The 23,248-nt window shown below is 46.7% G+C and overlaps 1 protein-coding gene across 5 annotated transcripts in view; it reads left to right on the top strand.

Annotated features, from left to right (window-relative positions):
- The first annotated feature begins 858 nt into the window (after positions 1–858).
- Positions 859–23,248, top strand: part of LOC146783134 (uncharacterized) — an 85,682-nt gene continuing 63,292 nt past the window's right edge. For 3 of the 5 annotated variants that reach the window (XM_085640065.1, XM_085640061.1, XM_085640063.1), the window contains exon 1: positions 859–1,037. The gene's annotated coding sequence lies outside the window, so the exon portion shown is untranslated. Of the gene's footprint in view, positions 1,038–21,370; positions 21,488–23,248 lie in introns of all 5 variants that reach the window. The other 2 variants (XM_085640062.1, XM_085640064.1) reach the window with 1 other exon arrangement.

Raw genomic sequence — 23,248 nt, 5'->3', positions numbered from 1 at the left:
GCACTCCTCCTCCCCTCGCTACCTGGCGAATAAACTGAAACTCTCTGGAGGTTCCAGACCATCACGTAATGCAGAAAATGTATTGCTTGAACCTCCCACTTTTAAGAAGGAAAGATCGATGGCCCAATCCTTTTCAGGCAACGCGGTGAGAATCTGGAACTCACTTCCGCCTCAGCTCCGGACCACCACCTCTTCCCAGTCCTTCAAAACTGACCTCAAAGCTCTCCTCCTTCAAAGACACTTCCAAATTTAATTCACCCTCTATTTTCTGAAGGAAGTCCTAACATTATAGGAAATTCTGTTCTCCATGCCTATAGAAGTGCCTTCCCAGTGTGTTTTTGTGTTTTGAGTGTCTGACATTTAATGCAGTATTATACCTCTACTTGTACTTTGTACTCTTTTGTAACATGCACACGTCCCCTTTCCTTTTGTAATGTATCGTTTGCTACCTCTTGTATTTTGTTTGCTTTTGATATATGCACAATTCCACTATTGCCTCATGTAACGTAACTTTTGTTTTAGTGTTTTGAGTGTCTGCCATTTATTGCAATCTTTTTACCTCTACGTGTACTTTGTATGCTCTTGTAACCTGCACACGTCACTTTTTCCTTTTGTAACGTATCGTTTGCTACCTCTTGTATTTTGTTTGCTCTTGATACTTGCACAATTGTCACTATTGCCTCATGTAACGTACTTAACGTTTGATTTTGTAACATGCTGACTTGTAATTTTTCTCCTTATGTATCATTACTGTTCCTATTGTGAAGCGCTCTGACACCTTCGGGTAAAGCCCGCGCTATATAAAAACGCATTAAATAAATAAATAAAGTTCCGCCAGTGTGCGGGCGCCTCCTGCAGATGGCTGAGCTTCGCGTGGACTTCCGCTTCCGGGTCGCTGGAGGCAGAGTCAGCACCGGCGTCCATTACAGACACGCGACCATCTCGGTTAGAGGGGACACAGGCAGACCCTGGGGGGCCGCACCCCGGTCCCAGGTCGAGAACAAGAGCCCGGAGGCGTCTGCGCCGCTCCCGCCCAGGTAGGACGCGAGCGCCGCTCTCAGCCACGGAAGGGGCCGGTTCATGGACCCTCCTCTGTGCCCCAAATCCTGCCCCGGGGTGGGGGACAGCGGGGACCCTCCTCTGTGCCCCCAGGCCTGGATCCGGGGTGGGGTGCCGCGGGGACCCTCCTTTGTTCCCCCAGGCCTGGCCCCGGGGTGGGGAGGGGGGTCTGGGGGTGTTGGAGCGTCGCTTGTCAGGGGCCTGGGAAGCTTTCAACTATATTCGGGTCTCTTTGAAACGAATGTAAAACTCGAGTCCAGGTCAGAATCTCCGGCTCCTGGTAAACCCCTGCAGGCGGGAGGGGTGGGGAAGCGCGATTTTAATTTGTTTTTCACAGGTTTTTTTGCTAGTGCTAACATATTACTCTGCCCTTTTTAACGTCCCCGCTTCGGGGATCCTGCTCTGGGACGCCAGGGTTCCTTCTTAAGTGATTCAAGCCCTCCCACCTCAAGTTCACATATGAAGGATGGTCCGACGTCCACGTTGGCCTCGTTCTGTCGCCTCTTCCCTGCAGGGCCTTGTCCTCTTGATCTGCTGCTGGGGTTTCGCGCAGCTGCAGTCACCCAGCAGATCCGGTTTCTCTTCTCGTTTTCAGGGGTTCAGTCTTGTATTTTCTGTACCCTGCCCAACTCTCCTGATTTCACACGGTTCCTTCGTATGTGGGCTACCTTCCCATGGCTTCCTTGCACGGGTTTCACGACTGTTGTTGTCAGATGCTACATGTAATGGTTAAATGGCAGTCTGTCGGCTTTCCCCCAGCCCTTCTACATTTCAAGGATTGTAGCTGTGTTAGCCTTCATTTTCACTCCTTTCCCACTTTGAGCCACGCCCCCCCTAAAAAATACCTTGCTTCCTGTGGTTCTGATTTGATCTGTCTGATGCAAATGTCATGTTAAAATCATTTATTCAGCGCAGACAATTACCCTGGGATATTATATTCACTGTTCATTTGCAGGACGGCGGATGCAGCTCTTTTCTGGATTGTGGTGTTGTATGGCAATTTTCCTCTCTCCCAGAAAATTATTACATTGAGTTTGAAATTCGCTAACCTTGCTTTTGGTTTGAGTCATTGAGAAAAGGTAAAGACCTTAAGAGTGTCCAAAATACATTAAAGGAGGGTGGTCTAGAGAGAAATCACTACATAGGAACAATCAACCTTACTTTAAGATTGGTGGTGAATTATCTCCTGAGCAACATAATATGCTGTTGAGAGGAGACACATTTATTCCCCCAGCTGTTTTAAGGTTTAAGATGATAATTCTGGAATGTGCAAAAAAAGATTCGAAATGTCAATTGTATTGCGTCTCATTTTATTTATTTTACAGAGTGTTATATAATGTGAACTTGACCCGGTATCGGGTATCAGAGCGCTTTACATAGCACCAGTTGCGTTACATGAGGACACATTCACTTTTTGTTTTTTTTGTTAGACACAGGAGATTAAGTGATTTGCCCAGAATCCCAGGATGATCAGCGTCATTGCTGAGACTCGAACCGGGTTCCCCAGATTCGAGGTCGACCGCCCTAGCCGTTATGCCAACTCCTCTCTCCATGTTGAATAACTACTTTTTAAGGCCTCACAGTGACCCAAATTGCCATTTTTATAGACTTTTCCTCCTACTCAGAAGCTAATAAACCATGGTGTAAAATAGCATTTAATTTTATTGTCTTTTTCAGTTCTCTACTATGGTACCCTAAGTTTCCCACAGTTCTAGTTGATTATTATATCAAATGGCGAGAGACAGAATTAATTGAAAAACCCAACACTAAGCCAACCCTTCATAAAAAGTTGTGCTTTTTTTGTGAAAGTTTTTTGTGAGGGGAAAATGTGAAGCATCACCATATAACACTCAGGCTAACGGTTTGGTAGAGAAAATGAATTGCACAATGAATTGCACAATGGTTGTGTGTGTCCAGTGGACAATAAAAGACAAGTTTGATATATCAGAATTGTTGATAGCATGTTTTTGTCACATCACACTAGTCCAAGCAGTGTCACAGGTATATGTCCTTTCAGGGTCATGAGATGTAGCATTCAAGATTAGACAATCATGGTTAAGGACATGGTATCCTCAATCTGGATATTAACACACAATGGGCATTTTGATTCAACCCATTAACCCTGAACAAAGCACGCGGGGACACCACCATGAATAAGAATGCCTCTCTATTGGAGAGGGAGAGCGGAGCGATGTGACGGGCTGTTCTCACAGGCTAAAATTACCAACGGTCTCTCGACCCACGTCAGTGCATCTACAATACATTGCAGATGCATGCCGTGGGAGAAAGACGAGAATGCAACACCACACATCTTCCCCACTTTACAACACTGATACAGAATGAGAAAATAACAAAGCAGGGAGAAGTAATGGTTAAGAACAGATGGTTTGGAGGATTGCAGCCAAGTCAGGAAAAAAAACATTCTAAGGACCAAGGGTCCAAGAAATACATGGTAAGTGCACACAGCGTGCATAAATAAGAATGAGCACAAGGAACAAATTCCTAATAAATTATTGTGTAATAAATATATGATAAGAATAAAATAAATACAGGATAATTATAGACAGCGACCATAAATAAGAATGCGCAAGAGGAACAAATCCCTGATAATTAACTGGGGAATAAATAAATGGTTAACAATGGTTTCAGCATAACGCATTTTAACCGACATAGAATATAGAGCATGACAAAGTTCAAGTAGGTTGCATGTAAAATTCATCATATCTTTTTGGTAACACAATCGTCCTACCCCTTCTGCTGAATTTAGGAGAGGAATGGTGTGAGTGTTCAACTCCTTCCGGGGATTCCACCTCAGGTTGGGTGACAACCTCCTCATTAGTGTCTAGGTCAGAAGAGGTCATTGCGTCTGAATTGTCAATTGCACTAGGTTCTGGATGTGGTGTGCTGGGTGTGTGATTAGAATCGTCTGTTTCCTCTGACTAACGGGAACTGCCCCATGCTACGCTAGATGCTAATTCCCTGTTGTCAGCAGTGGACCCTAGGCCTTTACATCGGACCACCATCACTCTCCATTTCTCTCTGTATTTCCCATGTCCTTCTTCCACCATAACATTTTATTGCATTTTGCCATTTTCGCTAGAGACCATATTTTTCCGTTACTTAGCATAGCTGAGCGGGAATAAAGCTCCTTGATCTGTAAAGGTTCACTGAACCTACTGCTCCCTTTCCTGCAAAGAGTGCCTAATTTGACTCGGAACTAATCCCCCACATTTAGGGAAAAGTCTTTCACTCCATGTTTCTTGACGTAGTACTCCTTATATATCTTCTGTGCTTTCTCAAGGTTGTTTTTACCATGGAAGGGGACCACATGCTCTGTAGTTTGAGGTTCATCCATACATTATAGTCTCTGGTGTAGGGCTCCCTTCCATGCAAAATCTTAAAAGGGCTGCATCCGGTCAGGGTGGGCGTTATATGATATGCCCATACCGGTTTCTCCAATTCCGATTCCCAATTCTTTCCAGCATTTATGGCAGCTTGGATCAAACCCATGATGACACAGTTGAAATGTTCCGCTGATCCATTCCGCGCTGGGTGATGAACTGGGGTGTGTTTTCCCTAATTCCGTTCCTCTTCAGGAAAGCAGTCCATTTGTCCGATGTGAATTGTAGGCCATTATCGTACATTATGCTCCGGATGCATGGCCACCCATTCTTGCCAATCTGATTCTAGGAATCTCGAAGACTTCCTGAGTAGACGAGCGCAATGCACGGGTGGGTTGATAGAGACGTACCAGATTTTGCAGATATTCGGGTGCAGTGCCATTCTTGATTTTAAACATGTAGCTCAGGGCCTTGAACTTTGTTCGATTTTCCACCCTGAGCCAGTGCAGATCTCTCACGGCATTCGAAATAGAAGACATTCTAGGAGTACCGCAAAGAAGTCTAGCTGCAGAATTCTGCACCAACTGAAGCTTAAGCATCACGTCCTTGTTAATACCCAAAAAAAGAATGTTACCGTAATACAGCCGTGAAGTTACCAGTGCCTGGACCACAGTCTTTTGGGAACCTGCAGGAAGCATCCAGATTTTTTTTAACCATCGGAGAATAGTAAAACAGGTGGCTGCAGTTTTTACTGCATGTAGTCTCATTGACAACTTGTCATCTATGATGATGCCAAGATTGCGAACCTGAGAAGAGGGCACAGGTAGAGGCCCCATTTCAACAGGCCAATGTTGCGAGCCCCAGAGATCTGTGTTTTTTCCCAGAATGAGGACCTCCGTTTTTTCCCCATTGAGATTGAGCAGATTCAATTGCATCCAAGATGCAATATTACGCCGGCCCGCTTGCAGGGTAGAAGGTCCAGAACTCTTTTCAACCGATAAGGAAAAGATTATCTGAGTGTCATTGGCATAAGAAAAGAGTGACAGCCCCGCTTCTTCCGCAATCACTGCCAGGGGTTGTACGTAGATATTGAAAAGAAGTGGGCTTAAGACTGAACCTTGTGGTACCCCATAGGACGAGGGATAAATCTTGGAGGCCGCCCTAGAGGAAAAGTGCGGTTGTCTAAAAAAGAAGACAACCAGCCAAGTGCCAATCCCGAGATACCTAGGGACCGTAAAGACTTAATTAATACTGTGTGGGAGACCGTATCAAATGCGGCACTTAGGTCAAGCAATATCAATGCCACTGTATTGCCTGCATTCAGACGTTGACGCAGCATTTCCGTTACGCCAAGAAGTGTTGTCTCCTTTGAGAACCCTGCTCTAAAACCCGACTGAGAGGGATGTAAAAATGTCGATGCTTCAACGATCAGTGACAGTTGGGTGTTTACATGTTTTTCCAGAACTTTAGAGAATACTGGAAGAAGAGAAATGGGCCTAAAATTGGTAGGCTGGGAAGGATCTGCATTAGCCTTTTTTAGCAGGGTAAGTACCATTGCATGTTTCCAAATTGATGGCATCAATGCCTCATCGAGTGAGGCGTTAAGTAATTCCATAATAAGGTTCAAAGATGGCTGTTCGAATTGCAGAAGCACCGACGCCGGAAGAGGGTCAGAGGGAGAGCCCGATTTAATATTGGCTAAAATGTTTTTAAAAGAGCTTATATTAAGAGGCGCCCATTTTCTAGATTTATATAGGGAACATCCTCAACAAAGAAACAGGAAATCCTGAATAAGTGACGTAGACTTAGTTCCGTCTAGCGTCAGGTAAATTTGTTCCACTTTATTTATGAAGAAGTTAGCAAGAATGTTGCATTGCAATTCATCCAGAACAGGAGAGCAAGGTTGCGTGTCCGAGCCTGCTAACTTCTTAACCATAGAGAACAAAGTGCGAGGGCAATGCTGTGCCCTCGAAATGGAAGAGGCAACATACTCTGCTCAAGCAGTTTTGCATAGAGTTCGATATCTTTTTAATGCAACTTTATAAGTGCCTTTAGATGCAGGGGAGTAATTCTTCCTCCACTGTCTTTCCATGACCTTGCACTTACTTTTTTCCATTTTCAATAGCTCAGTAAACCAAGGAGCCAGGGAACGATGTTTTTTTATTTTTTTAATAGAAGGTGGAAGACAGGCGTTAGCTGTCTCTATAATCCAATTATAAACATTTTCCACAGAGGAAAGTGATATAGAATCAGAGTGAGGGGCGCTATTAGACAATATTAAATTACATTTTTCAATGTCCAGTTTACCCCAGTTCCTAGATTGGCCATATGTACCTATTGGTGGTGAGTTTGGGAATACTAAAGTTGTAAATTCAAATTTAACAGCAAAATGGTCTGACCAACATAAGGGGAGTGCAGGAGGGCAATTAATGTGTGATAGATTCGAAAAAATTGGGTCCAGTAAAGGCCCAGCTGTATGAGTGGGGCCATTATTACAGAGAGGTAAGTTCATTGCAGAGAAATCTGCAATCAGTGTCCTGCTTGCAATGCAATCATTATTTTCCAGGTGAAGATTTAAATCGCCCAATACTGAAAAATATGCCATTTTAAGTAAGAAAGGAGCAATCAAATCGGGGAGTAAAGACACCCAGGGACCAGCTGGGCCCGGGGGTCGACAAATTAATACCACCGAAAAAGTGAACTGGGCTGTTAGAGTAAGTTTGAAGAGGTCTGCACGTTTGGTCCCAAGGGTCGCTAGTATCTTTGTTAATCAGTCACAACCGCTTTTCCGAGCTGTAGGAAGGTTCAGTTTTTACCTGTTTTCTGGAGCGCCTGTAGTTTTAAGTCCATGCTGTTATTTGTGCAGTCTAATATATTGCGTATTTTATCCACCGGTACTAGAGCGCTCTACAATGAAACGCAGCATTTCATGGGAGTTTAGGAGTGACACGTTATATTGTTTACATCATCTCGTTCATTCCAGCCACCCACCCACTACACGCTGAGCTACCGGACACCGTTACTTTGCAGCACTCCAACTTCAAGTTTATTGTTGTTGCAAATTGGCGCTTTACAAAACAAACAATCTGAGTTCATAAACTGACACACTCTCGCTCTCTCCTGCGAACTGGGTGTGTTCACGGGCCCTAATTATATGCTGCTGGACGTTTGTGTGTTTCTCCATCTCAGTCTGGGGAACTCAAATTAATTAAAATATTTTTAATAATGTTGTACACATTGAGCAGAAACTATCTTTTAACTCTAAATTGAATCCCAAAGTCGGAAAATATCACCCTATTTTCTCAAGCGGTTTTCCAGCCCCTGCCATTCCCAGGATACATTGCACCCTGTGAGTTGTGAAAATAACGCGGATTTCTGCGCTCAGGAGTGTTCTGCGTTCTTACAGTGGGTACCTCAACTCATGGAAGCTGTTTCCAGCATGTTGAAATAATTATCCGCTCCTTTGCTTTGGAGAATGTAAGTGTAGCAAATTCACGTGTCCCTCCTGCACCCCTCTCTGTCCAGGAGCGGTCATAAAATGTTTATTTCACGGCTCGAGTTCTACTTGTGTCTTAAAAAGTGCCTTGATGTGTCCACTTGATCTCTGACATGTGTTGACTGAGGGACACGCCTGCAGCGGGCACGGGTCGAGGCCTGGAGCTGTTGTGCCCTCCTGTTCGGAGCTGTGAAGTGCTGTCTAGTTCCCTAAACTCAGCCCCGGCCTGCCCACAAGAGGGAAGTTTAACAGTTTAAGATTCAGCTCTTTGCATAATACATGCAAACAAAGCGGCTCGCGGGGAAGTGAAATTGATTTTATTTATGCTTTTTGCATTGTCTTTATTGCTATTAAAGTCTAAACTCTTGGAATCTGGGGTGATGAAAGGCGGCTTGTCGGCCTACTTCAAAGCGGCGAACTCCGTTCGGCATGAGCGGCTTCACAAAGAAAACAGGCAGCCTCCCCGGTAGACGATTGGGGGGGAGGTGGGGGGCTCTTGCACTGTTGATGAGGACTTTGTTGAGGGAGGGAGCAGGTCACCGACAGTTCGTTTTACCAACGCAGGTCCTTAATACACATTTTTTTTGCCCAGCCTTATTTCAATATAGCCTTTCCCCTGCGCCTGTTATGGCACATACTCTTCTGAAGGGCCCAGTACAACCCCAGCAGTCCATAGGGAATACATTCAACACTTGAATGCACCTGGAATCGCTTCTAGGCGCTTCTCCTCGGAACAAGCTTTTTACCTACATTGCATACTTACTAATTTTACATTCTAAATCCTCGATGTTGGCAAGTTGTATAATTGGGGCAGAGGGATGCAAAAAAACACACTTCTCGACGCTATACGGGGGTATGTAGCGCTATATCATTTAAGGCTCGCAGCCCTTCGAAAAAGGGAGGACTATTGAAACAGCAAGCCTTGATTATAGTGCCCACTTACACTTTATTTATTTTATTTAATTTATTTAATGCGTTTTTATATAGCGCGGGCTTTACCCGAAGGTGTCAGAGCGCTTCACAATAGGAACAGTAATGATACATAAGGAAAAAAATTACAAGTGAGCATGTTACAAAATCAAACGTTACGTTACATGAGGCAATAGTGACAATTGTGCAAGTATCAGGAGCAAACAACATACAAGAGGTAGCAAACGATACGTTACAAAAGGAAAAAGTGACGTGTGCAGGTTACAAGAGCATACAAAGTACACGTAGAGGTAAAAAGATTGCAATAAATGGCAGACACTCAAAACACTAAAACAAAAGTTACGTTACATGAGGCAATAGTGGAATTGTGCATATATCAAAAGCAAACAAAATACAAGAGGTAGCAAACGATACATTACAAAAGGAAAGGGGACGTGTGCATGTTACAAAAGAGTACAAAGTACAAGTAGAGGTATAATACTGCATTAAATGTCAGACACTCAAAACACAAAAACACACTGGGAAGGCACTTCTATAGGCATGGAGAACAGAATTTCCTATAATGTTAGGACTTCCTTCAGAAAATAGAGGGTGAATTAAATTTGGAAGTGTCTTTGAAGGAGGAGAGCTTTGAGGTCAGTTTTGAAGGACTGGGAAGAGGTGGTGGTCCGGAGCTGAGGCGGAAGTGAGTTCCAGATTCTCACCGCGTTGCCTGAAAAGGATTGGGCCATCGATCTTTCCTTCTTAAAAGTGGGAGGTTCAAGCAATACATTTTCTGCATTACGTGATGGTCTGGAACCTCCAGAGAGTTTCAGTTTATTCGCCAGGTAGCGAGGGGAGGAGGAGTGCAAGGCTTTGTGGGTGATACAGGCAGTCTTGTAGATAGATCTTGCCTTTATGTGAAGCCAACGGAGGGTGGATAAAATGGGTGTGATGTGGTCGCTTCTTTTGGCCCCATATATGAAACGAGCTGCTGAATGGAGAACAGACTTCAGGGGGACAGGTGGGATTTGGGGAGGCCAGAAAGAAGAGAATTGCAGTAGTCCAATCTGGAGAGAACCAGCGATTGGACCAGGGTTTTAAGGTCGTGCTCCAGGAAGAAGCGACAAATCCCCCAAAGAAGGCGCAGTTGGTATCGAGCAGACTTTGCAATGGCATCGATGTGGGAGAGTAGATTGAGTTTTTTGTTGAGTATGACACCAAGGGATTTTGCGCTCTCGACAATGATGGGTTTATTGTTCAGTAGATTAATCTGATCCATCCATGATTGCACTGGGGGAGGAGAAAGTGAGGAGGAGAGGAGGAGGAATTCTGTTTTGGAGGGATTCAGGATCAGTTGATGAGTTAACAACCAGTTTTGAATGGAGTCGAGAGTAGAGCTTAGGAAGGAGAGATCGTGAGTGGAGGCCACCTTAAAGTAGATTTGAGTGTCGTCCGCATATAGATGATAGTGGATCCCGAATTTACTCAGGAGATTTCCCAACGGTTCTAAATAGAGATTGAACAGTGTGGGTGCAAGTATAGAGCCTTGAGGAACACTTTGACCGACCGCTAAAGGAGATGAAAGACTGTTCGCTATTTTGATCATTTGGGATCTATCAGAGAGGAAGGAGGCAAACCATTTGAGCACAGTGCCCTCCATGCCCATTCTCTGTTGAAGAGTGTTAAGGAGAGTGTTGTGATTGACAGTGTCAAAGGCTGCAGAAAGGTCAAGAAGAATTAGAAGGCAAGACTCCCCTGAATCGAGTATCCGCAGCGCGTCATCAATCACTAGCAGCAGGGCTGTTTCAGTGCTGCAGTCTTGAATGAAGCTGGACTGGAAATTGTCAAGAAGATCATTGTCCTTGATATGGCGAGAGAGTTGTTTCGCTACACATTTTTCTGTGATTTTCGCAAGAAAGGGTAGGTTAGTGATGGGACGGTAGTTGTTGAGGTCGTTCGCATCAGCGGTGGGTTTTTTAAGCAGAGAGGTGACCTGTCCAGTTTTGAAGGAAACAGGAAGGGAGCCTTGACTGAGGGGGAGGTTGACCAGAGTGGTCCAATAGGAAAGAGAATGGGTATAGAAGTCAATGGCAATGGCACTAGGGATGGGGTCAAGAGAATGGTTAGAGGGCTTTGTGTCGAGGATGCATTTAAGGAGGGCATCATCAGAGATGGGGTCAAAGGTCAAAGTTTTGCCAAATGGTTAAGTATTTACGCTCCTCTGTAGGGGTAGGATGAATGACCTGATCTACAAGTGATTTCACCTTTTCGTCAAAGAATATAGCAAATTCCGCTGCTTTCTTTGTGGAATCCTCCAATTTGGAGGTTGGGGGAGAGCTGTTTGGGTTCTTGATGAGGTCGAATAGTTTTTTGGGTCTATTTTTGGCTGAGTCAAGGAGGGATTTGAAGTGCGACGCTTTTCCAAGGAAGATGTGCTTGTGGTACTTGGATCTTGCTGAACGAAGCGTGGCCAAATTTTCAGTGGAGGGCGCTTGTCTCCATTGTTTCTCAAGGACTCTTAGGTACTTCCTTTCTTCATAGAGGGATTTGTTGAACCAAGGTGCTGAGGTAGTGGGCCTTTTCTTTTTGCTTTGGAGAGGAGCGACATTATTGATTTCGACTGCAAGGACTGTGAGGCATTGGGAGGTGAGTTTGTTAACATCTAGGTCCGGGTCTAGCCTTGGAAATGATAGCAAAGCAGAATCACAGAGGGTACTGAGGTCAATATTTTTAGTGTCACGAAACCAGGAAGTAGCCCTCTTAGGCTGGCCAAGAGTTATAGAGTGTGATAGGTGAAGAGAGAATGGGATGAGGAGGTGGTCAGACCAGTCTACATGAATAGGGGTAGCGATAGTCAGCACGCCTGCTTTAGAAATAACAAGGTCCAGGATTGAGCCCTTAGAGTGTGTTGTTTCAGTACAGTGTTGGATAAGGTCGTTTGCAGAGAGGAAGGTGGCCAGCAAATTCGCATAGGTGTCTTGAGGCGAGCCCAAGTGGACATTGAAGTCACCCACGAAGATCTGATTGTCACTTTGCGAGTATTGGTCGCTGATGCAGTCCGTGAGTTCCTCCATAAACGAGGGGCTGCTACCAGGCGAGTGGTAGATAGCATGAAATCTGAGAGGTGAGCGGTGGTGCAATTGAAGCTCAAGAGATAGGCATTCAAAAGTGTGGAAGGAGCTGTTAGGAAGAGCCTTAAGTTGAAGGGAGTTTCTAAAGATGACTGCAACACCTCCCCCAACTTTGTCAGAATAGCCTGTGGGTATAAGGAGATCAAACATAAGAGTGAGAGGTATCGTTGAACCAGGTCTCTGTGAGGAAGAGCATGTCAATATTGTGCAAGTTGATGGTTTCGGAGATTTCAAGTTTGTGTTTTATTGCAGATCTGCAGTTGTGGAGCATACAGCGCAGCTCTGTCGCGACTGTTTTGGTGACGGGGGCACTTGGGCTATGAGGGGTGATGGGGATATTGTACTTGTATTAGGGCGCTCGGGAGGGTTTAGGTGGATGAGTGGTTCTGACAGAGGAGATGGTCGGAATAGTGTAGATAACAGGGTTAATGGGAACTGAAAGTGGAAGACAAGTGGCGTTCGAGTGCTTGTGTGAATTTGCAGACGACAGGCTATGCTTAGCTATTATGGGGTGTGGGGGCGAGGTGCATCTCGTGGGAGGGTGAGTGTTTTCCAAAGGAATTGAGGTGTATGGAAAAGTCGAGATCTTGGAGCTTAAAACTAAAATGGTAGCTTCAAGTTGGGAGATGGAGGTGATTAGAGAGCCTAGCTTATTTTCCAGAGAGAGTAAGGCAGAGCACGGCATGTTGGGTGGCTCGATGGAAACAGGAGGGGGTGCACTTGGCGGTGGAAGGCTGGGAGAGGTGGGGGAACGGGAGGGGAGTAGGGGTATAGGGTTCAGAGGTGGGGAAAGGTTTTGGATGAGAGCAGGAGTTGGTGCACCAGGGGTGGTAGGAGAGTTGTCGTTGTTGGTGTTGCAAGAAGGTTAGGAATTAAGGACAGAATTAGGGGGCGATAGGGGAGGGGTGGGGCGGAAGGAGAGGGGAGGAGTGTGTGGAGTCATAGGGATGAAGGAGGTTTGGGAGGAAGCGAGGGGAGGGGGTTGGAGAGGTCCTGGCAGCTAGGTGAGGTGGCTGTGAGGGAGCGGGTATCCGGCAGAGTGGGGGGGGATTGGGAGATAGGGAAGTTGAAGAAAGGAAGTGGTTCTGCTCGGTCCGAGGGAGGGAAAGGGTTACCAGGGGGGGAAAGGTGGTAGCACTGGAGGAGTGTGGGGAAGGAGAGAGATGGAATGTGTTTGTGGGGAAATCGGGGTACATAGTGAGGGGAGGAGGGGGAGGAAAAGCAGTGGCTTTTGCTAACCCTGTTCTCTTCAAATTAACCAAGAAAGAGGCAAACTAAAATCTGGAGATGGGGAGAATCCACTGTTCTCCTCGGTCTGCCTGTACACCCTCAACTGTTGCTTTACTTTGGGCAGAGAAGGGTAAACCTTCCCAACCTTAAAGATAGTTTCTTTCCATTTCGTAACTGCATCAGTGATGGAAAGATCGCTCAGTGGGTTTGTGCTGTCACTGCAGCTGTTTCTTTGCAACTTGAGGGGACCGTTACTACTAACAGCATTGCTATTACTTTTCTAGTGTGTCCAGGGCCCCCAGGTCCAACACCGGTTGCTCTTCACCCGCTGACGCAACAAAAACAGTACTCCGAGTGAAAAACAGCATCCACGTGCAGTAATTCAGATATCTCTGTATATGCGTGGACAAACACAAAAACAGTTTGTACATTTGCGACGCTAGCCCCCATGAAAAAGTTGGCATACATACCCAGAGCCTTTTGAAAGAAAGTTTTTATAGTTTCGCTTTTGTTTTTACAAAATTAGAAAAGACGGGTTTGCCATCTGTCCCCTCTTGAAAGTTTAGAACAGACTTTAGGGTGCAAGGATGTGGGCTGGGGTCGACGGAAGGGCAAGAGGTGTTGGCACAGTGTCCTTCACCCCTCCCGAAACTACAACTCAGAACCTATGAACATAAGTGTCTGTAGGAAGAGTGACTGTGAACTGTTGCCTCAGACCTGCCGGCCAACAAATATGAACTGGGCTGCCCTAAAAAATGATGACCGTTGTGCCCTATTCAGAAGGAACAGCAAATAAGCGAGTCCTTATTTGTGTAGATACGGTGTCACAACCAGAACGCAGCAGCATGTGCATTAGCCCCCTGAGCTATCCCTACCGTTGGGAGAAACATTCTCTTCTGAAAAGCCTGACTGCTCGGCACTGAAGATGGTGTCCATCAGTGAATAGCGAGATTTTTTGGGAGCGAGTGTGAGGGGGTGTCGGTTGGGGGCAGGGTGGAAGGCAGCATGCAACTTGAATTTGAAAGCTAGCTAAACTGCTGAATGGTGGGATTAGTGGAGGAGAAAACTGCACGAAAAGAAGAATCGCTTCATTGTGTCCAGTCTTTACTACAGGGTGGGGCGTAGAGAGGGGGTGTTGTGTGTTTTCTTTTTCTTTTCTATGACGGGTCTCTCCTGACAGAAACTGTGCTTCTGCCTTCCAAAAGTGCAGGCAAAAGACACCTTATAGACTGATTTCTCCACAGATCAACAAAACTCTCAAATTTGAGTCTGCCCAGAAATTATGGGAACAAAAATTATCCAACGTTTTTTGTTTCTGCTGCTTTGCTTCATTCTAAAATTTTCAACATCTTTCCTAAAATCATTGCTTTATGCTTTCAGCACCCCTCCCCAGTCTTTGCGCGCTCCCCGTGCTTATAAATCGGCTTGTTCTTCTTCAGATGCAGAAGCAGCTAAGTCTTTTCCTCAGTCCTAGAAGCACGCTGTAGTGTCGTCGGAAGTAAGACTCAGACACTAGGTGAGGTTCACAGTAACTTTATTCCTTGCGACTTACTTCACCGCTTGCCTACTCTACTCTGTCCTCCTTTCCCGGGCATTTTCTGACCCCTCCCTGGTCCCGCCCTGTCCACGCCTCCATGGCCGAGGCGGTCCTGATGTCCCCTTGCTCAGCGCTACATTACATCTCCCCCTTTCTTAAGCAACTTGAAAACGCTCATCATTTCACTTTGCATGTATACCCAAATAGTGTCACAATGATTACAATTCTTCGATCAGGCGACTCGGCCTCTTGATGTGCCGGCGGGGGCGAACATTGGCTTCAGTACGATCATCGTCCCCTCCATTAGGGGCCGCTCTTGGTGGCAGAGCGCTGATCTCAGTTTCACGTGGACATATTTCCCCTCTGATGGGAGCATCGAGAGATTCTTTGACTTTGGGGCTACACTTCTGAAAGTGCGCCACGTTCCTGGTTATTCTCTTATCATCTGACTCGGCAGTGATCATAGTCCCTTTTTGTTTGACGACCACCAGTGGAGTCCCGCTAAAGCGACAGTCAGTCTTTCTCTGCTGCTCCTGTTTTACCAAGACCCAGTCACCTTCCTGAATCCCGGACGGGGCAGCTCGCCTGCGATGATCCGCATATGTTTTCATTTTCTCCTTCCTGAGTTGGTCCGTGTGAGAGATGTCATCAGTATCAGATTCTGGCCACACTGCTTTGTCAGTCCAATCAACCATCGGTATCCGAGTGCGTACGGACCTGCCCAACATTAGCGTGGCAGGACATTTGCCCATCGTGGAGTGAGGTGTGTTCCGGTACGCACGCAGGACTTCATTTACCACTTTCTGAATGTCTTGTCGCGCCGCCTCTGCTTGTTGAAGAGCTTTCTTTAAGGTGGACATGAATCTCTTGATCATTCCGTTAGCTTGCGGCCACAGAGGTGTGATTTTGCGATGTTTGAAATTCAAGTGCTTGGCGAAGTCTGCAAAGTCCTGACTATTGAACGGGGGCCCATTGTCCGTTTTCACTGTTTTGGGGATGCCCCAGGCAGCAAACACTTCATCCAGCACGGGTATTGTGCTTGAAGCTCTGGTTGATGAAATGATGTGGGCAATAGGGAAACGAGAGTATTCATCCATGATAGCTAAGATATATTCAGGGCTCGACAAATCCACTCGACCGCTCGCATTTGCGAGGTAAATTTTAAGAGGTCGAGCTATTTTTAGGTCCTACTCGCCCTTTCTGGCGAGTAGAGAAACATACTAACTTTTGTCCTCCGTCTTTGAAAACGGAGCAAATGTGACAAGATAACAAGATTTAAAGGCCTTTTTATTGCTCACAAAGCAAATGAGCAATAAAAATGCCTTTAAATCTTGTTATCTTGTCACTTTTGCTCCGCTTTCAGAGACGGAGGTCAAGTAGGTCACTGCTAGGGCGAGGAGATTTTTCAAGGTACTAGTCCTGCAGGACTAGTACCATTTTTTAGATTTTTCGAGCCCTGATATTGTCCCGACTTAAATGGTCTAAAGAAGTCTACGGCCACTTGCTGCCACACACCTTCCGGTAATCGGGACATTTGTAGTGGAGCGGGAGGATCCGGTCTGCTGACTAGTTGGCATTGGGGACAGTCTCTTAACGTGTTCTCTACCATTTGGTCGAGACCCGGGAACCACACTCTTTCCCTCAGAGCTCTCTTGGTGGCCACGATGCCTCGGTGGCCTTCATGAGCTAGATTGACGACGCCCTGGCATAGACGTCTGGGGATGACTATTCGATTGTCCCTTAACAGTAATCCGTTTGGGGCCACTGACAGGTCCTCCTTCACGTGCTTGAAGGCAGCAAGATCAGTTTTGTCGACCACGCTGTTTGGGTCGTCAGCGTCCAGATGTCTCCATTCATTGTTTTGCGTTCGTCGCTTCACTTCTATCAGAGTAACATCCTCAAGAGTAGCATCTATGATGGCTTCTACCGGGACCGCGGGCGGCCGGGCTTGGTCCACCACAAAGCATATGTATTCTTCTGCTACTGATGATCGGCACTTTGTTGTCACTTTGGGGTGCCTTGACATGTAGTCAGCAGGATTTTCCGCTTTTCCCGGCTTGTGCACGATCGTATAGGTGTACTCTTGTAGGCGAAGGCCCAACGTTCTATTCTTGGTGGCATTTTGGCCCGTGAATTGCCAAAGATGGTGATGTGGGCTTGATGATCGGTGATTAATGTAAAGTGTTTTCCATACACAAAGATGTGAAAGTGTTCACAGGCCCAGACAACGGCTAGGCTTATCATTCTCGGGTTGCGAGTACGTTTTCTCTGCCTCCGTCAGACTCCTGCTCGCGTAAGCGATTATGTGCCGTTGGTCACCTTCCGATTCGTATTGGGCGAGGATTGCTCCCAGCCCAACTGGACTGGCATCCACCGTAATCTCTGTTTTCTTTTTTTGATCAAAATACGCCATGTTGGCGGAATCCACGGCTGCCTTGATTTCCTTGAAAGCTTGTTCACACCCTGCTGACCTCTGGAATGGGTGACCTTGTCTCGTTAGCTGTCTAAGAGGATAGCTGATTGTCGCATAGTTTTGGATATAGCGAGCACAGTAACTGGCCATCCCTAAGAAGGACCGAACGTCTCCTACATCTCTGGGGCTGGGGGTGTCATTCAACGCCGCCACTTTCTCTGGGTCCGGTCTTATTCCCGCTTGGGAGAAGATGTGGCCAAAAAAATTCAACGTGGATTTGTGGAACTCACACTTAGCTTTGTTTAATGTGAGATTGGCTTCCAGTAGTGCATGGCAGACTCGCTCCAGAGCAGTGTCATGTTCCTGTGTGTTGGACCCATATACCAGGATGTCATCACTGTAGTTGAGGGCATTAGGAATATGGTGAATGGTCTTCCTGATGGCTTCTTGGAAGATTTCCGCCGCGGATGATACACCAAAGCTAAGCCATTTGTAACGGAAGAGGCCAACGTGAGTGGAAAAAGTTATGTATCGTGATTTCTCATGTAGTTCTAGTTGATGGTACCCTTTATTAAGATCCAGTTTGGAGAATATCGTGGCTCCATTAAGTGACGCAATCATGTCACTGATGTGCGGACCTGGGTGTCTCTCTCGCTCAATGGCGGTGTTGGGCGCCCTCATGTCGACACACAACCTGACTTTGTCAGGTTCACCCTTCTTTGGCACTACGACCACCGGAGAGACCCATGGTGTAGGTCCATCTGTTCGTTCAATGATGTCCGCATCGAGCAGATCTTGTAGCTCCTGTTCAACGGCATGTTGAAGATGGAAAGGAATCCGTCGATGATGTTGTGCTACGGGAGCTACCTGTTCATTGATGTGTAGTCGAATTTGGCAGTGAGCCATCTTCCCCAGGCCAGTGAACAACTTTGGAAATTTTCGTGTCACGTCAAGTTCATCACCCACGCGGTACAGGATGTCCACCAGGCGTAATCGTTCCGCAGTTGGAAGACTCAGGAGGCAGTCAGCTTCCGGCCCTTCGATGACGTGGATGTATGCAGTAATGGTCCGATCTCTGTACGTAAGCTGCGTTGAAAACTTCCCCAGGCATGGGAGTGGCTTTCTCGACATCCATATATATACTTTCACATGGGCAGGGCTCAGTGGTGGACGCGATTTGATTCTCTGGTATTCGGCTACTGGCATGTAGTTTAGGGAAGCTCCGCTGTCCATGACAAACTTCGTCCGGTGTTTTCCTACTTGTATGCTGAGCCGGGGATATCTTTTGAGTCGGTCAGGATCTGCTACCATGCAGACATACTCGTCACTATCTTGTGAGATGGGCGATAGTGACCTGGAGTCTTGAGATGACGTATGCCGAGGTCTGTAGCTTTTGCTTGATTGACAGCTAGAGTGAGAGGAGCCCGTTGAAGAATCCCGGTGATACCGTACTGCTTTGGCTTGATGTCGCGTGCCTGCAGATCGAGATGCCCTTTCATGATCTCTCGGTGTACTTCTGTGATTTCCGCATACATTTTCGAAATGATTCTCCCCTCCAGTCATAGCCACAGCGATAGCACTTGAGACGCCGATTTCTCCGTCTGGTGTCACAACTGGAGCTACGATGTCTCCTACGCACTGGCTGTTGTTCCCTCTTGGCTCTCGACGACCTAGGTTTCGCCGGCGAGCGTCTACGTCCGTTGTGAGATTGAAGTCTGAAGGCTTGCTCGCGCTTCTCACCTCTCCCAGCTTCCATTTTTTTGGCATGTTCTTCCGCTTGGTCGTGCACGCGCGTCATCTCTTCAATTTCATCGAGAGAGTAGCTCTTCTTCAACAGCTTCCGTCTCGGTGATTCGGATTGACACCCTTCAATGACCCTCAGGCGAAGGGCATCCTCGGTCGAGAAGGAATCAAATTCGCAGTAGCGAGCCAAACGTCTGAGACGGGTGATGAACGTGCACATGGGCTCATCTTTTTCTTGAGCAGCAAGATTGAATGTGTATCTCTCGTAATCGATATTTCGTTTGTGAAGGAATTTCCTGTTGAGTGCTGCGCACACATTGGCGTAAGATGTCGCGTCTGCAGCAGGTAGTTCTTTTATTATTTGCCCGACGTCTTTGCCTATTAGGTTGTGTAATGGTATTAGCTGTTGACCAGGATCCGCCACTTGCGATCCTTTCATAAAGTCTTTGAAGTCCTTGAGCCATTCTTTCCACCGGAGGCCCATGCCTCCGCCTGTTTCAAGGACCAACGGTTCAGGTGGGCGCAGGAATGACACACCGAGCATTCCCATCTGACCAGCGGTGGCCAACTTAGACCCAGATGGGCGGACCGGTGACGTAGACATGGCGGGAACCCAAGCCTTTAGTTGAGATTAGCACGTTGTCGTCAACTTGCAGCTTACAGTCCGGTGAGCTCGTCAAGGCTTGATTACTTCAATTCTTCCTTTTTTTTTGTTGTTGTACTTTTAGGCGTGGTTGCAGTTACTTGATGCTATTCAAGTTCGTCTTGTTACGTTCGCCAATGCTTATTAACTTTAAGACTCTTTTCTTTTGTGTTGGCCAATGCTGCTTGATTTTCTGGGCTTCCAGTTGCATGAGACTATGCTTATTGCCAAATTCTAGCTTCTGCCTGACTTAAAGATGGCCGCCAAGGTGACCTCGCAGGGGATTGGTGCAGGCGCCTGACTTCAAGATGGCCGCCCGCTCAGACACGCCCCTCAAGGCTCGATCTCCCCACGCCGGTTACAGCGTCCTAGCCAGTCCAGAATGGCTCCACACGTGCCACAATAAGGAAGGCACTCACCACGAGTCTTCCAGCGCAGGCAGCGCGCGACTGGGGTGGGCTCCCAGATCGTCACCTCTGTCACCAGAGCACCGGACCTCCACGCCGTAGCTCCTCCGGGAGGGGCACCTCAGACGACCCTCCGACTTACTGCCACTTCGGCACAGGCAGCGCGTGACTGGAGTGGGCTCCCAGATCGTCGTCGCTTTCCCGGGAGCGCGGGACCCCCACGCTGATTCTCACCGGGGGGGCACGTCCGCTGCCCTCACGCAATCAGGTTTCGCCACGTCGGGGCTTGCTGACGCCGCCACGGCGGGCAGCACTGCATACGCGACCGGGGTGGGCACCCGCGTCGCAGCCCGCTCAAGTAGACGTGATCGGGGTAGGCTCCCGACTCGCGCCACGTGAAACCTCTAACCTGAGCGCTCTACGCTCGCGCAGCTCCTCCAGTCGGCTGCGGACACCAGGGCACGCACCACGCGATTCGTGGCCTCCCTCGTCGCCAGTTGTAGTGTCGTTGGAAGTAAGACTCAGACACTAGGTGAGGTTCACAGTAACTTTATTCCTTGCGGCCTACTTCACCGCTTGCCTACTCTACTCTGTCCTCCTTTCCCGGGCATTTTCTGACCCCTCCCTGGTCCCGCCCCGTCCACGCCTCCCTGGCCGAGGCGGTCCTGATGTCCCCTTGCTCAGCGCTACATTACACAAGCTTCTTCTCCTTTAACGGCCCTCATTACGTGTTAGGCAGAGCGGAATCGTCTAGAATTCTGCTCCACTAGATTCTAAATAGGTCTGTTTTTCCACACCCGTGATTTCACATGCAGTAATTTCACAGAGTATAAAATAACACAAAGCGTGGGCTTCACCAGCAGCTGCCAAGTCTCATTCACCATTTGTTTTTTCTGACAAGGGCAAGCATACAAGCATGCCGAAAATAAATCCCCTTTCCTCCCCTAACTCCCTTCATCTCCCACACTCACCCTCCCACCCACCTACTGGTCCACACAAATATTACCAACTCCAATGCATTAAACTCCACAGAATGAGGTTTAATGCATGCAGTACTACCGAACAGAAAATCTGTTTCAAACTGTAATTCTACATTCCATGGGGTTTAACCTGTAATTGCATGGTACTGGGTCAGATTTACCACATGGTAATGGTAAATACGCCCCAGTACCGTACATATCGCAATGAAGGCGAAGTTGTGATAGACCAAGATTCTGCATCCAGTCCCATCTTCTTTCTACACAGGTGTACAGAGAACCTTGAAGTAATAGGTGAACAATAATTAGTCAATGTAGTCAGCATATTTCCTGTGCAGTAGCAGTTGATTGGCAAACAAATGTCCACTCAGATCCACAGTTCACTCCAAACATTTGTGGGAACCCATCATAACTTCATGCGTTTTCCTTTCAGTGCATCATAGCGTCATTGCCAACTTTTGTTTATAACTTTCACTCCCAGGTGTGAATTGGCTTATTGGCAACCTTCTGGCCAATCAAATGTTGGTGCAGGCATCTCCTGTCTCCAGTACAACAAGACAATGGATGAGGGGGAAGGCAGCCTATCTCTTTGCATTAGGTGAGCACTCCTTGTCCTTTATTTGCACCCCTGCATTATTTGTTCACGATAAATCTTTTATTAGGCCACAGGCTGGTATGCATGAAGTGGTTTGATGCAAGCCCATTGTGCACAATGGTCTTTTCTGCTTCTCTGAATAGTTTGTGTAGTCAAAGCCAGGCAGATGCACTTGGTTTTACCAGGTTTTTAAATGTAGGTAAGAATCTCGAGAGAAGTGAGAAAGCGGGGCAATGCAGGGTGTAGGGGTGCCAGCAGCATTGACTCGTGACCTGGATCTCGCGCATCTGGAACATTCCTGTTCATTTAGAATAAGGAATGAGGAGTAGGTTATCATGTTAGCCCAGTGTAATGGACTTTTAACTGCACCAGATACAGAAATGCTTTTATGTGCCCCATTTTATAATGGATTTCTCTCATTTCCTCCATGAAGTGAGATTTTCCAATGCCCAAAAAGCTGAATGTACTTCATAGCCCCAGGTTACAGACATTTGACTCCTTGTATAGTTAAAATACAGATCCCTGGTTGCTGCAATCAGTACAATCGTGCTCAAAAAAGTTGCTCCAGTGGAATATTGATATTCTTTATCCGAGATCCTCTCATTCCCAGCAGTGCAGGTGCTGCACCCGGGCAAAGATTATCTACATAGGCAGACTGAAGACCGTGTGCATTTAGTGAGTGCAATGGAGCAGCTGGCTATGGCCAAGCTCAAATATATGGAGATCAGGCAGCGGGCATTTGGGGCGGGTAACACAGCTTGGTTTCGGAAAGCAACAGTGGGCTCTATTTGATGTACAGCAGCAGGAGGAGCGCCCTAAGTGGGGCAGCCCACAACAAGAATAATAAGCACAGCACTGCATGCAAGTCCTAAATCCAGTGTGTGTCAATGGCAATGAGCAGAGCATCACTTTAGGCACTTAGCGGTTACACAGTTCCATTTATTTTTATAATTTGCCTTTGTTCCAGTGACCCTGCAGGCAGTAAAAGCCATTGCGATAAAGGGCACTAATACTCAACTGTACTGAGTCGATGATTCATCATCTGTTTATTGCAAGAGAGCATTCATTTTCCATAGGAGGGATATGCAATTGAACATAAGAAACGTGTGCTAAGAATCTAGCAGTTACTTTCTGCCGAGAAGTTAATGTTTTGGAAGTATACACTCCAATAGTTTCCACACTGTGGCATTTTCCACAACTAAGGTAAAACACAAAGAAGCGTTGGCAATGGCAATTGTTCTCACTTACCTTTATATACAAGCGAAACTGGTTGGGATTATCACTGCTGGTTTACAGTAGTCTGATTTGATCAATGTTGTATCTTCCACATTTCTGCTGCAGTTTTTTTTAGTGACCACTAAGTGGTAATTAAATGATGTGAATGGTGTCGTTTAAATGTGGCTATGTTTCAAATGCTGCATTCGGAGCAGGAGAAATGACGAATATACCAATAATGAAAGCAAAGGGTTACTATGGAAGGGTTAATTTACAAAAAAGGGAGGAAAGAAGCAAATAGAAGCAAGGCAACTGAGAGCGACACGAAAGCCATCTATTCTTGAACAAGGACTGGCTCGGTGGAGTAAGGTATACAATGCTGTTTGCTGACAGACAGCTGGAGCTAAACACTGTAAGATTGCAAACAAGCATTTGCAATGCAATCGGTCTTGCCTTTGGGAGAGTTTGAGCTATTGCCATTGTAAATGACAATGCCTTTCATTTATGTGTTTTGAAAACATGTAAGCCGTCCGTAAACAGGCAGTTTGT

The sequence above is a fragment of the Triturus cristatus genome, chromosome 12 (genome assembly GCF_964204655.1).
Source record: "Triturus cristatus chromosome 12, aTriCri1.1, whole genome shotgun sequence".
NCBI classification, from domain to species: domain Eukaryota; kingdom Metazoa; phylum Chordata; class Amphibia; order Caudata; family Salamandridae; genus Triturus; species Triturus cristatus.
The sequence above is the reverse complement of the archived record's forward strand: the minus strand, read 5'-3'. Positions and strand labels throughout refer to the sequence as shown.